Source organism: Zingiber officinale, chromosome 3A, assembly GCF_018446385.1.
Source record: "Zingiber officinale cultivar Zhangliang chromosome 3A, Zo_v1.1, whole genome shotgun sequence".
Taxonomy (NCBI): domain Eukaryota; kingdom Viridiplantae; phylum Streptophyta; class Magnoliopsida; order Zingiberales; family Zingiberaceae; genus Zingiber; species Zingiber officinale.
The window spans coordinates 44,247,642-44,259,714 of NC_055990.1; the positions used below are offsets into that span (position 1 = coordinate 44,247,642).

A 12,073-nucleotide genomic window follows, 5' to 3' on the forward strand; every position below is an offset into this window, starting at 1 on the left:
TGTAAGTGGGTCTTTAAGTGAAAGACTGACATGGATGGACTTATTTTTAAGGGTCGCTTGGTAGCTAATGGTTTCAAGAAAATTCATGGTATTGACTATGATGAAACTTTTTCCCCAGTAGCGATGTTTAAATCCATTCGGATCATGCTTGGTATTGCAGCGTACCACGATTATGAGATCTGGCAGATGGATGTCAAAACCATGTTTCTGAATGGAAACCTGCTCGAGGATGTGTACATGACACAACCTGAGGATTTTGTAGATCCACAGCATACTGCAGAGTATGCAAGCTGCATAGGTCCATTTATGGACTAAAGCAAGCATCTCAGAGCTAGAATCTTCGATTCGATGATGCAATCAAATAGTTTGGTTTCATCAAGAATGAAGATGAACCTTGTGTCTACAAGAAGGTTGTTGGGAGCTTATTTGTCTTCCTTATATTGTATGTGGATGACATACTACTCATTGGGAAAGACATCCCTTTGCTGGAGTCTATCAAGACTTGGCTAGTGACTTGTTTCTTAATGAAGGACTTAGGTGAAGCATCCCGCATTCTAGGCATATAGATCTATAGAGATAGATCTAAGTGATTGCTTGGCCTAAGTCAGAGTACATACATTGTCAAGGTACTACTTCGGTTTGCCTTGCAGAACTCCATGAAGGGATTTCTGTCGATGTCACATGGTGTGAGTCTTTCGAAGACTCAAGGTCCCTCTTCTAGAGAGGAGAGAGACCGCATGGATCAGATCCCTTATACTTCAACCATAGGATCTATCATGTACGCATGCTATGTACTCGTCCAGATGTCTTATATGCTTTGAGCATGACAAGCAGATACCAGTCAGATCCAGGTGAAAGTCACTGGATAGCAGTCAAGAATATTCTTAAGTACTTGAGAAGGACTAAAGAATATTTCTTGATATATGGAGGCGATGACGAGCTAGCTATAAAGGGTTATAGTGATGCTAACTTCCAAATTGATCTGGATGATTATCGATCACAGTCGGGGTTCGTGTTTTGCATAAATGGTAGTGTTGTGAGTTGGAAGAGTTCGAAGCAGGACACAATCGCTGATTCTACAACAGAGGCCAAGTATATTGCTGCATCAGAAGTAGCAAAGGAGGCAGTTTGGATCCGCAAGTTCATTACTGAGCTTGGGGTGGTTCCTAGCATAACTGATCCCATAGAGCTCTATTGCGACAACAATGGAGCAATATAACAGGATAAGGAACCTCGCTCACACCAGCAGACCAAACACATACTACAGCGCTTCCATCTCATTCGAGAGATCATCGATAGAGGAGATGTGAAGATTTGCAGAGTACCCACTGAGGCTAACATCGCAGATCTCTTGACCAAGGCTTTGGCACAGAGAAAGCATGTGGTCACACTAGGTCTTTGGGCTTCGGAGCCTATAATCATTGTCATTAGTACTAGTGGGAGATTGTTAGTTAGAGCCCTAGAGTCAATCATTTGATGATTGTTATATGGACTCGTTGTGTCATATTCTTATATATATAAAGGCATTTGTTTATGGTTATTATGCTTACTTGTATTAGTGTCAAATAACTAAGTATAATAACTTCCTTGAGTAGAAGGTTCTTACTTATATCAATCGGTTAGTTGAATCGATAGTGAGATGATATAGGGAACACTACTCTTAATCATTCCTAGTCAAGTATTAGCATTCAGGGACAATGTTAATGCAACGAGACTAGCATGTAGGTCAACTCGATGACTTGATCTCACAAGTCATGAATATAGAGATATCAAGTTGACACATGGGTATGCATTGGAGAATGTATACTGAATGACCCGCCATGAGAAAGTATCATGGATCGTTATATGAGTGTCATATACTTTCTCATGTGGCTATTAGTATGACTATTAATCCTTGGACCTGAAGTCACCATGGTTCCCTACATAAGGAGTTACGTACTTTGGCTTCGTTAAACGTCACCCGTAACTGGGTGGACTATAAAGGCGATTACGGGGTATGTAACAAATTATACGGAGGAATGTGAGTGATGTAGATGGGATCTATCCCTCCTATATGACGGGAGAGACATCGTTATTCTTGATAGAGTGAGACCACTAAGTGCATGGCCATGTCCAAATGAGTCAATATGAGATGTTGAGCTCATTTGATTGAGTGAGTCTACTTTGGATTCAAGATTTAGATTGATTAGAGGATGACATGGTCTATGCCTCATATTGATCAATCTAGATATCAAGGATAGACGGAAAATTGTCATATATTGTGAAGAGTCACAATTAGTAGTCACAAGGTGATGTTGGATCTCAACATTCTTATAACATGGGTAGTAATGATGTGTTGCTAGATACTGCTCATTACTTATGCTTCTAACTGGGTTTAGGAGCATTGCCAATGTTATAAGAACCTATAGGGTCACACACAAAGGGCAATTAGGTGGAGATTACGTTCATTTGATGAACCTAAAGGATTAGGTCCATGTGATGGACCAAATTAGATTAAGAGTAATCCAAATTAGGCTAATTGAGTTGGACTCAATTTGGTTCATGTGTTAGATGAGTCTAATTTGGATTTAGACTCATTGAGTCAATTTAATTCAATGAATAGAGATTCATTAAATTAAAATTGACTTGAACCAATGGTTAGATTTGATCAACCATGGGAGAGAAGTGGTCAAGTTTGACTTGACTTGAGAGGAAGATGAAGAGTCAAGTTTGACTTAACCATTTGCCACCTCATTGGTGAGTTGGCAAAGAGTGGACCAATGATGATGCTCCACATCATCATGGTTGCTTAAGTGGGATGCCACCTCATGGGAGTTACCAAGAGTTGTGACTCTTGGTATTCCATGGAGGTTATTAACCTCTTAATGTGGCCGACCACAATTATTCAAGAGAGGAGGTTTTTTCATTTTGTGTGTAACTCTCATCTTCTTCCTCAAGCTCTCTTCTCTCCCTCTCTTCCTCCATTGCCGAGAGCCACAAAGGGTGCTAGCACACTCTAGTGTCTTTTCTCCATCTCCTTGTTCGTGTGGATACACATAGAGGAGTGTTTACTTTGACATTCTCGAGATCTGACATCATTTGGACGAGCGGGATTAAGCGAAGGGCATCGCTTCAAAGGTATACCTTCTGATCTTGTAGATCTAATGTAGATCTAGGAGTAGAGAAACTCGTACATGAATTTTAAACTTCGCACGGATCCGGTGGCATGGTGTAATGCCCGAAAATTCTCAAAACTATTTTTAGAAATATTCTACGATTTTTATGGAATTTTAGAATATTTTTATGGAATTTTTAGAGTAGCGGAAGTAGCAAAAATATATAGAAAACGAAAATAGCCTACGCAGGAATTGAACCCGAGACCTATTGGGTCCTATGACTTATAGTGGACTCTAGTAACCAAGTGAACCCAGCAGGGCCGTGCTGAAAGGAAAGGGAAACAATTTTATTTAAGTTAGAGTTGGGTTAATTAATCCCTTAATATAAATAGGGAATTAAGTGAGGAGTTTTAATTTTACCGTGACTTACCTCTTCTCCTCACCCTAACCTCACGCCGCCTCCCTCTCCTCTCTTCCTCTCGGCACCAACCACAAGAACAAGCAAGGGTTCCGTCCCAAGGGTTCTAAGGGCAAATTCCGGCGACGACTTCGACACGTGGACGCTCCCCTCCGCGAGAGGAACGCTTAGACGCGAGAAGATCGTCGAAAGGATCGTCTCCTCCGGAAATCTAGCGATTAGAATCGTAAGAAACTTCGAGCAGGAGGTAAGAAACCCCTCACCTGTAGTATAAGTAGCTTTTCGTACGATTCTATGTTTTTAAATTAGTTATATGCAGACTTTTCGACGCATAGGGTGTATTTAACCCTTCTCGCAGGTTTAGGGATTTAGTTGAGCACCTCTAGATGGGACAGACACGTTTCCTCCTTTCAGTTGGAGATTCTAGACGTTGTCGGGTGCCTAGAGGTGGTCTCCCTAATAGAGAGGAGAGTTGGAGCACACTAAGTGTTCGATAAAATGCTTAGCTCAGTAAAATGCTACAGTAGACAATTTTTAATAGCTCAGTAAATGCAATAGAAGCATTTAAATAGTTTAGTTAGTCTTGCTACAGCTTATATGGGACTACGGTCCAATGGGTGGGCACCCACAGTCGCCTCTAGGTTCAGATAACCTAGTAAAAGCAAGATAAATTAGTTAGCTATGATTCAGTATTTTATTTTCAGTAGGGGCACTGTATCCATTGGGCTGGGCTCCCATAGTCGGTCCCTAGGTTTAGATAACCTAGTAAACCTTACTAAATTTGGGATTTGCAACCCGGGTTTAGTTAAGGATGCGCACAGTTGCCGGGCCCATTAGCAGTATGATTATGTATTTTAATCTATTATATTATAGTTTTTCAAAACTCACAAGGGTTAGTTATGATAGTTGAGTTTGAATTCAGTTCCAGCTTAGCTCTGTTCATGTTCAGTTCAGTTTCCTTTATTGATACTCATGATAGTTTATGATTAGCTTGTATGCCATGCTGTAGTGTTCATGTTCAGTGATTTCAGTATGCCATGTGTTAACAAGTTCATCATATGTTTGATAGCATGTTTTAAAAAGCATAAATGCATCGTATGCATGTTTTTGTGAGGTAGATGGTTTCTTACTAAGCGAAAGCTTATAGATACTTTCTTTTCCTTATACTGCAGATAAAGGTAAAGGAAAGATGAACTAGCGGAGGCTGGAGGACAATGCTACGAAGATGTGTGTGGGCAGGAACTTGGGATAGAGATCTAAGGAATTTTAGCAAGCTTGGTTTAAGCATTAAAACCTTTCAGTATTTTATCATTTGCACTTTAATATGATAATTGCTACGAAGTAATTAACCATGCACTTTATTATGCTTAGAATACTGTTTTTATAATGTTAGAATGTTAGTTGTTATTGTTAGAGTGTTTCTTAATCATTTTAGAACCTGTAATGAGATTGAGGCACGAAATAGTGCTGAAATCATATCATTGGCACGAAATCAGAAACTCGAATCGATCAGCTGATCGATTCGAGAGTTTCTAATCAATCGATGGATCGACTGGGCAACTCGTCTCGTGAATAGTAGGCGGCTGGATCGATCAGCCGATCGATCCAACCAATTCCGTCGCGAACAGAAGGCTCTGGGATCGATCACTGGATCGATTGACCAGTCTGGATCGATCAGCCGATCGATCCAGAATATTGCCCGAGCACAGTAGCGTGCTGGATCGATCACCGGATCGATCCGACATTCCAATCGATCAATGGATCGATTGGGAGGTCTGATATCAGAGGAAAAATGTTTAAGTTCAGTTCCTTGACCATGGGGAAGGTAAAACATGTCATGAATAGTTAGTTTACACCTCTTAGCATGTATAGTACCAAGAAATGTTAGTAGTTTAGCAAAATTTCAGTTAGTACAGCTTCCGCACTTAGTATTTAATGATGGTCATGGATTAGTTAGCACAGCATAATGTGACGGTCCGGCCTTACAGCCTAGTCAGTAGAAGGCGTGTCGTTACACATGGGATTCGGGGTTTCTGCAATGTAAAAAGGCGGTTTTTGTGGCCCAAAAAAATCCTTACAGGGGTTGCCTAGGACACGATGAGACCATGCCGCGATTTGGGTAATCATTGATCGATTAACCAAATTCGCACACTTCTTAGCGATCCGGAAGACTCATTCCCTTGATCGGTTGGCATATCTGTATTGTCGGGAGATCATCAGATTATATGGTGTTCCTTTGAGTATTATTTCGGATAGAGACCCACGGTTCACGTCTCGATTCTGGCAGAGTCTGCAGCAGGCCTTAGGCACTCAGCTCTATTTTAGTACAGCTTTCCATCTGCAGACAGATGGACACTCAGTGTGGACCATTCAGACTCTAGAGGACTTGCTGAGGTCTTGTGTGTTGGATTTCGGAGGAAGTTGGGAGGACCAATTGCCATTGGTAGAGTTCGCCTACAACAACAGCTATCATTCGGCTATTCAGATGGCACCGTTTTAAGCGTTGTATGGTAGGCCTTGTCGGACACCCACCCTCTGGGATGAGGTTGGGGAGGCCCAGCTGTTGGGACCTTATAGAGCTCAGCAGGAGGCAGAGTTGGTCCGTACTATCAGATAAAGGATGTCAGAGGTGCAAGACCGCCAGAAGAGTTATGCTGATCGGGGACGGCGACCCCTAGAGTTCTCTACAGGGAACCATGTATTTCTGTGAGTCTCACCCAGAAAGGGGTGAAGATATTTGGCCTCAGAGGTAAGCTAGCTCCACACTACCTTGGACCTTTCCAGATCCTGGAGAGGATTGGAGCAGTAGCTTATCTCCTTGCGCTACCACCGGCTCTGGCAGGCATGCACGACGTATTTCATGTATCTATTTTGAGGAGATACATAGCCGGCCCAGCTCATGTGCAGTCTGATATACCAGTTTTCCTTCAGCCTGACGCCACCTACGAGGAGGTTTTGATACGGATTCTGGACCAGAAGGAGTGTTAGCTGCTGAACAAGACGATCCGGCTGGTTAAAGTCAGATGAAAGCATCATTCTGACGATGAGGTATGTGGATTAATTTACCGTTCAGCATTAATACTTTCTATCTATTGTTGGTACTTATTGATGGTAGATAACGAAATTTGGGGACCAAATTTTTATTAGTGGGGGAGAATGTAAAATACCGAAAAAAGGGGAGAATAACCATAAGGGAATTTTCTGGGATTTTTAGAAATTTTTTGAGAATTTTTCGGAGCTCGTATGACGAGTTTAACGGGGGCAATTATTGGGCCACGAGAAAGCCTGTTTAGACTATCCTATTTTAACAAGGAAAGATTAAATTTTCTTTTTATTTTCCTTTCTTCCATTTCCTTACTGTTCCCAATCCTCTTTTTCCCCCCTTCTTCCACTTCGTGGTTGTCTTCCTCTCAATCTCGCACCGTCTCCTCCTCATCTTCCCCTCTCACATCTCTCCCACAACCCGATCATCTTCCCAACGAACGACGCCAGCCTCCTGCCGCTTCCTTCCTCTTCTCGCGCTACCACTGACCTTCTTCTCCTCCTTTGCCTCGGGTCACCAGCCATAGAGAGCCGACCACCCTTCCTCTGCCCTAGGTTCACTCAGCGTCGCTTCTCTTTCGATCCTGATGTTGATGTCGTGCCGGCACCGATCCACCATCGTCGTGCCCTAGCGTCGATCCACCGCCTCCTCTGTCTGAGCCGCTCTGCACGAGGTGATCTTCGGCCAAAGGGAAGGATCCAAGCCTAGTTTCTTTCCCCATGCCCTATATCAGATCTCTTGACGTCGCTCGATCACATCAGTGCCACTTGATTGAGTTCTCCACCATAGCAGCCAGTGATCCATTAGGTGTTGAGTGTTGTTGGTCAGACAAAGAGGAGGCCAACCTATGCCATAGAGGTTAGCAAGTTGAGAAAGTGGGAGGCGCAACAGTGGCTTCATCGTTGCTCCAACAGAAATTTCTAGCAGTTGCATTTCCTGGTCGTGTGCCAACAAGGAGCAACCATATTAAGGTAAGCTAGAGATCAGTTTGTAGTTTGTTGATGAGGAAATTGGAATTTAAATGTAATGTGTTGAGTTAGGGAACATTCTATGTGGAGGGCAGCACCCTTTTACCTTGCTTCGGTCGGCACTGTGCGTGGACAATCCATAGCTCCAACCACAGATTTTCCAGCAGCAAGATCTCTGGTAAATTAAGGTAAGTTGGCCATGGATATCAGATTTACATAGCGTGGGTTCCATGTCTACATTGGATGAATTAGGTGGATCCAATTTGGAAATTCTTAATTGGATTAGGATTTAGTTTAGCTAATTGATGCATGATAGAGTTAGCTAAACTGGACATTTTGATACAGGATTCAGATTCGAGATGAGCACATCGATATAGAGGTTGATTAGCTCGATCTACATTGGAGGCGGGTACCATGACCTATCTATTTTGATATGTCTTGTTGATATGTTTAGTAGATTTTAACAAGTAGTAATAATTATGATTATATCTGCATCGACATGTCACTATTTATTTCCGAGCATGTATTGTTTGTTACCTGTTTATTATTTATGTTATAGAGGTAGTAACATGGCATGCTCTATGATATACTGGACTGGTTAGATATCCTACTTGACATGTGTACCTAGATCATATTATTTGATCCACATATCTTAGTACACATTATATGGAGAGGGATAGGATCAGGATATTTCTATACTTAGTGTCATGCACCATCTCGCATGATTACATGTTGTGCGATAGTCGTCTCCATTATTGTTGAGTGCATCGCCAGTTACATGGGTCTGCACACACAACCACTCATGGGTTAGTGGTTTTTATTCAGGTAGGGTGTGTTACAATAGGTTTCTCTATTTGGCTCCGTTGGTCGGCTCATGGGTAGTGTGACGTAGCATGGTAGCCGACAGGGATCCCTCCCCATCATCGCATACCGAGAGATGAGAGCATTGCGCTCCCTCACTATGTTTGAGGTAGGAGGATAGGTGTACTCCGACAGCATCCCGTCCACTCGGTCGCTCAGGAGAAGTGATAACAGAGTGCACGATTGTCACAACCCTACCCACTCAGTCTCACCATCGTGTGTGAGATGGTTGACTAGCGTTAAGGGTGAGCAAGACATGTTATTGGCATCATATGCATTATTTGCATTTATTGCTTGTATTTGTTGCACTTTATATGCTACACATTGGATGGATGCATTGTTTGACATGCATACATGATTTATGATAGTTTGGGTCTAACGGCCTTGATATCCCTATACTCAGGTTCTGGTTAGTACAATTACTCCTTATCATACAGTTTTGCACTTTCTATATGTTATATCAGGAGACTGTATGCATAGTTATTGTTATTTGTTATAGTTTACTATGCATGTCGACTAGGTATTCGCTGAGTGTTGGACTCACACTCCATTAATACCATTTTCAGGTTGAGGCTGTTCAGGAGATTCCAGTCGCTAGTCCCCCACCATTGCGCGTCGCAACGAGTTCGCACAGTTTGGGTTTTACTTATTGTGTTAGACTATGTTTTTTTTTCAGACTTATATCTTGACATTTGGATCTTTCACGTTTTGTTATTTGATGATAGGTTTTCATTCTGATGTATGCAAGAGTTTTATGTTTTATGGGTGTAGTTGAATAGGATATCGGATTTGTGTTTTATGAGTGTAGTTGAGTAGGATATCGGATTTGTATTTTATGGGTGTAGTTGAGTAGGATTTTTGCGATGATTTCCTTATCTCTACTTATGTTTAGTTGGTACTATTAAACTACGTGGATGTTTACTATATTTGTACTATTATATATTATTATTGTTCCGGTTGTTTTGGCCGAGGTATATGTGGCCCTGCGGGCATTGTAGAAAATTTCATATTATCACCCTTACAAGGGGAGATGCTGTCGAAATTTTCTCTAGCAGGAACTACCTGGGGCATGACAATTTATTTAATACAGGGGAGATGAGCACCACTCACTTGACTACCAGGATTCATAAACTCTAGTACTTATCTTGGAGGTATAGAGTTCGAATCATGGGGAAGGCAAAAATCCACTGCCCAGAGGTGGGAAGACCTAGTGAGTACTGACACGTCGGTCGACGACATAAGGTGTCACTAGTTGGGCCACCAGTTGGGCCGCCCAAGGGACCGTCAAGGGGCCGCCAGTTGGCCCGCCCAAGGGGCCGAGGGGTCGGGTCGTTACAAAAGTCTAGATAAAAGTTGTAGATCTCTAAGTTATCTACATTTTGATATCTAGAGTAGCCTATAACTCCAATTGACTAGAATGTTATGTCCATTTTATGTTTGGTCCACAGTATAGGAAAATTCAGAATTTGACATGGCAATGTTTGAAAAAGACACGGTCATGCCAAAAAGACACGGCCATGCAAAAAAGGTAGTGCTAGGCCTTGAAAAATACTAGATTGTGCCAGATTTTCACATGGTCCTCCATATATGCAAGGCCCGGATGTTTTGGAGGCTTTAGATTATGTTTTAGCTCTGTTTTTGGCCAAATGTCTTCCATATGAACATACACGTGTTAAGGAACATGACTAGACCATGTTTCTTGATTAAAACTCCAATTTTAAAGTCATTTGAAAGCCTTTTCATTTATGTATATTTCATGTGTTTAACTTGATGATGAGTCATGGCTAGCCCGTGTTGATCCTTTTCTCGCTTCATTCTTCATCTTTCTTGTTTGTAGAAGCATGGCCATGTCATGGCACATAGTTAGAGCATACTCCTTCCTTCAACTTCTCTTTCTAAGGATTTTTGCTCCATTTTTTATCCAAAAATACGTCTTATCAATTAAAATAAGCAAAGTACAGTTCTTTGAACTAAAAGAGTAAAAATAATGAAATCACATAGAAATAGGGTTTGCAAATGCAAATCATGCGTAAGAAATGCAATAAGATATTTGCTAAATGATACATAAAAATATGTATAACCTACACGCATCAATATAAAATATACTTCATGTCATGCTAATAATTTCTCTGATTAAAGTTAGACCTAGTACAAGCATATCAATTCTAATTAGATAAACGTATGCATTCCATTCTTAATTCGTAACACGAACTTTCTTAGTTGTAAACTTTTAGCTTTATTTGTTTTACAGCAACATCAAATTGGTAAAAGGGAAAAAAGAAAATCCCAATATTCATACAAATTCATGCTTAACTAGCTAGATCAACCTTTTACTGGTATGGGGCAATATGTTATTGTCTATTATTCAACTTCAGTAGCAGCTCATAGGGATCTGAAGCTAGGAGATTAATGCCTAGTCAGTCTATCCACTGCTTAATGCCAACATCCATTGAGAGAAAAATGTCCTGTAATTTTTTCTAGAACTGTTGTTAAGGATAGGATTGCAAGTGCCTGAGACACTTGCTAAAGTTACTAGGAGCAGTAGATTCTATGCACGATGATGCATTAAAATTGAAAGGATTATACACAACAAAACAACAAATTTAGAAAAGATTCTCGAAGCCTATGTTGTTTTTTCTTTGCTTATCTTTCTTTTATTCATGACATTGTTTAATATACCTACACTGACTTTTCTACTTTTGCAGTATCTGGTTCCATTGGCTTGTAAACTGATGATTGGTTGTTCTTCGTTGAGAGTTATTGTTCAAATAAGTAGACAATGTTTTTTGTTAATGTGTTGCTCTTTTTCAATACAAATTGAGTGCCATCTGCCAATGGAGGACGTGGGTTTGTCAGTGGTCATATATTTAACTAGAAGCGGGAGGTAATTCTGTTTTAAGAAAAAGGAAAGTCACATTGTAAATTTTGTTATCATTCAGAAAACTAGTTCTAGGTGTTGACAAGCACTTCTTGTTTGATGTTGTTTTTGGCGGAGGAGAGTTGTTATAAACTTTTGGGGATTGAAGAAGGTTGTATAGTAATATTTTGGAATCAAATATGAATATTTTGTGTTAAATTGGTAATGTAATAAATTAATTTTATGAAGTGAAATGTGAATTGATTTGATATTGTATTTGGTTTTAAAAATTAGATAAATGTTCTGGTATAATATGAAATAGAATCATTGTTAAATCGGTTCAAATTCGATAATAAAGTAGTTTTAACTGATTCTAAAACTAATGATAAATTTATTTACAACCAGGTTTCTCAATTGGTTTTTAACCGCTCCTAAAACTAATGTTAAATTTGAAGAATTGGTTTCAAACATTTTTACAACCAAGCTTCTCAATCAATTAACAACTGCTGCAACAAACAACCATCAGAAGTGATGCTTCACTACTCTAAAAGCCTAACTTTCTGCATGGGTTATCGACTGCTTCTATCAATAAACACATTCATGAACAATCAATTACCTCTTCTGCAAGTTGGCTTTCTGAATCAGTTCAGGACAACTTCTAAAACTTATCTTTCTGAATCGGTAATTAACCATTGCTAAAGGTATATATCAAAATTGGTTAATGGTTTAAACCACCAATTAGTTTTACTGCTTTGGTTGCCAATAACACCACCAACATCTATAGTCGTTTTAACACCGGTGCAATAGGTTTAGCAATGATTGTTAAACATT

The 12,073-nt window shown here is 40.4% G+C and overlaps 1 long non-coding RNA gene across 2 annotated transcripts; it reads left to right on the forward strand.

The window, feature by feature from the left end:
• The first annotated feature begins 6,878 nt into the window (after nucleotides 1-6,878).
• On the forward strand, nucleotides 6,879-11,427 carry LOC122051826. Of its 2 annotated transcripts, XR_006131568.1 has the most exons (5): nucleotides 6,879-7,527; nucleotides 7,597-7,712; nucleotides 7,870-7,933; nucleotides 8,952-9,018; nucleotides 11,091-11,427. It is a non-coding gene; the product is annotated as an uncharacterized LOC122051826 (long non-coding RNA). The 2 variants fall into 2 exon arrangements; XR_006131567.1 differs by lacking the exon at nucleotides 11,091-11,427 and having other exon boundaries at nucleotides 8,952-11,084.
• The last annotated feature ends 646 nt before the right edge of the window (nucleotides 11,428-12,073 follow it).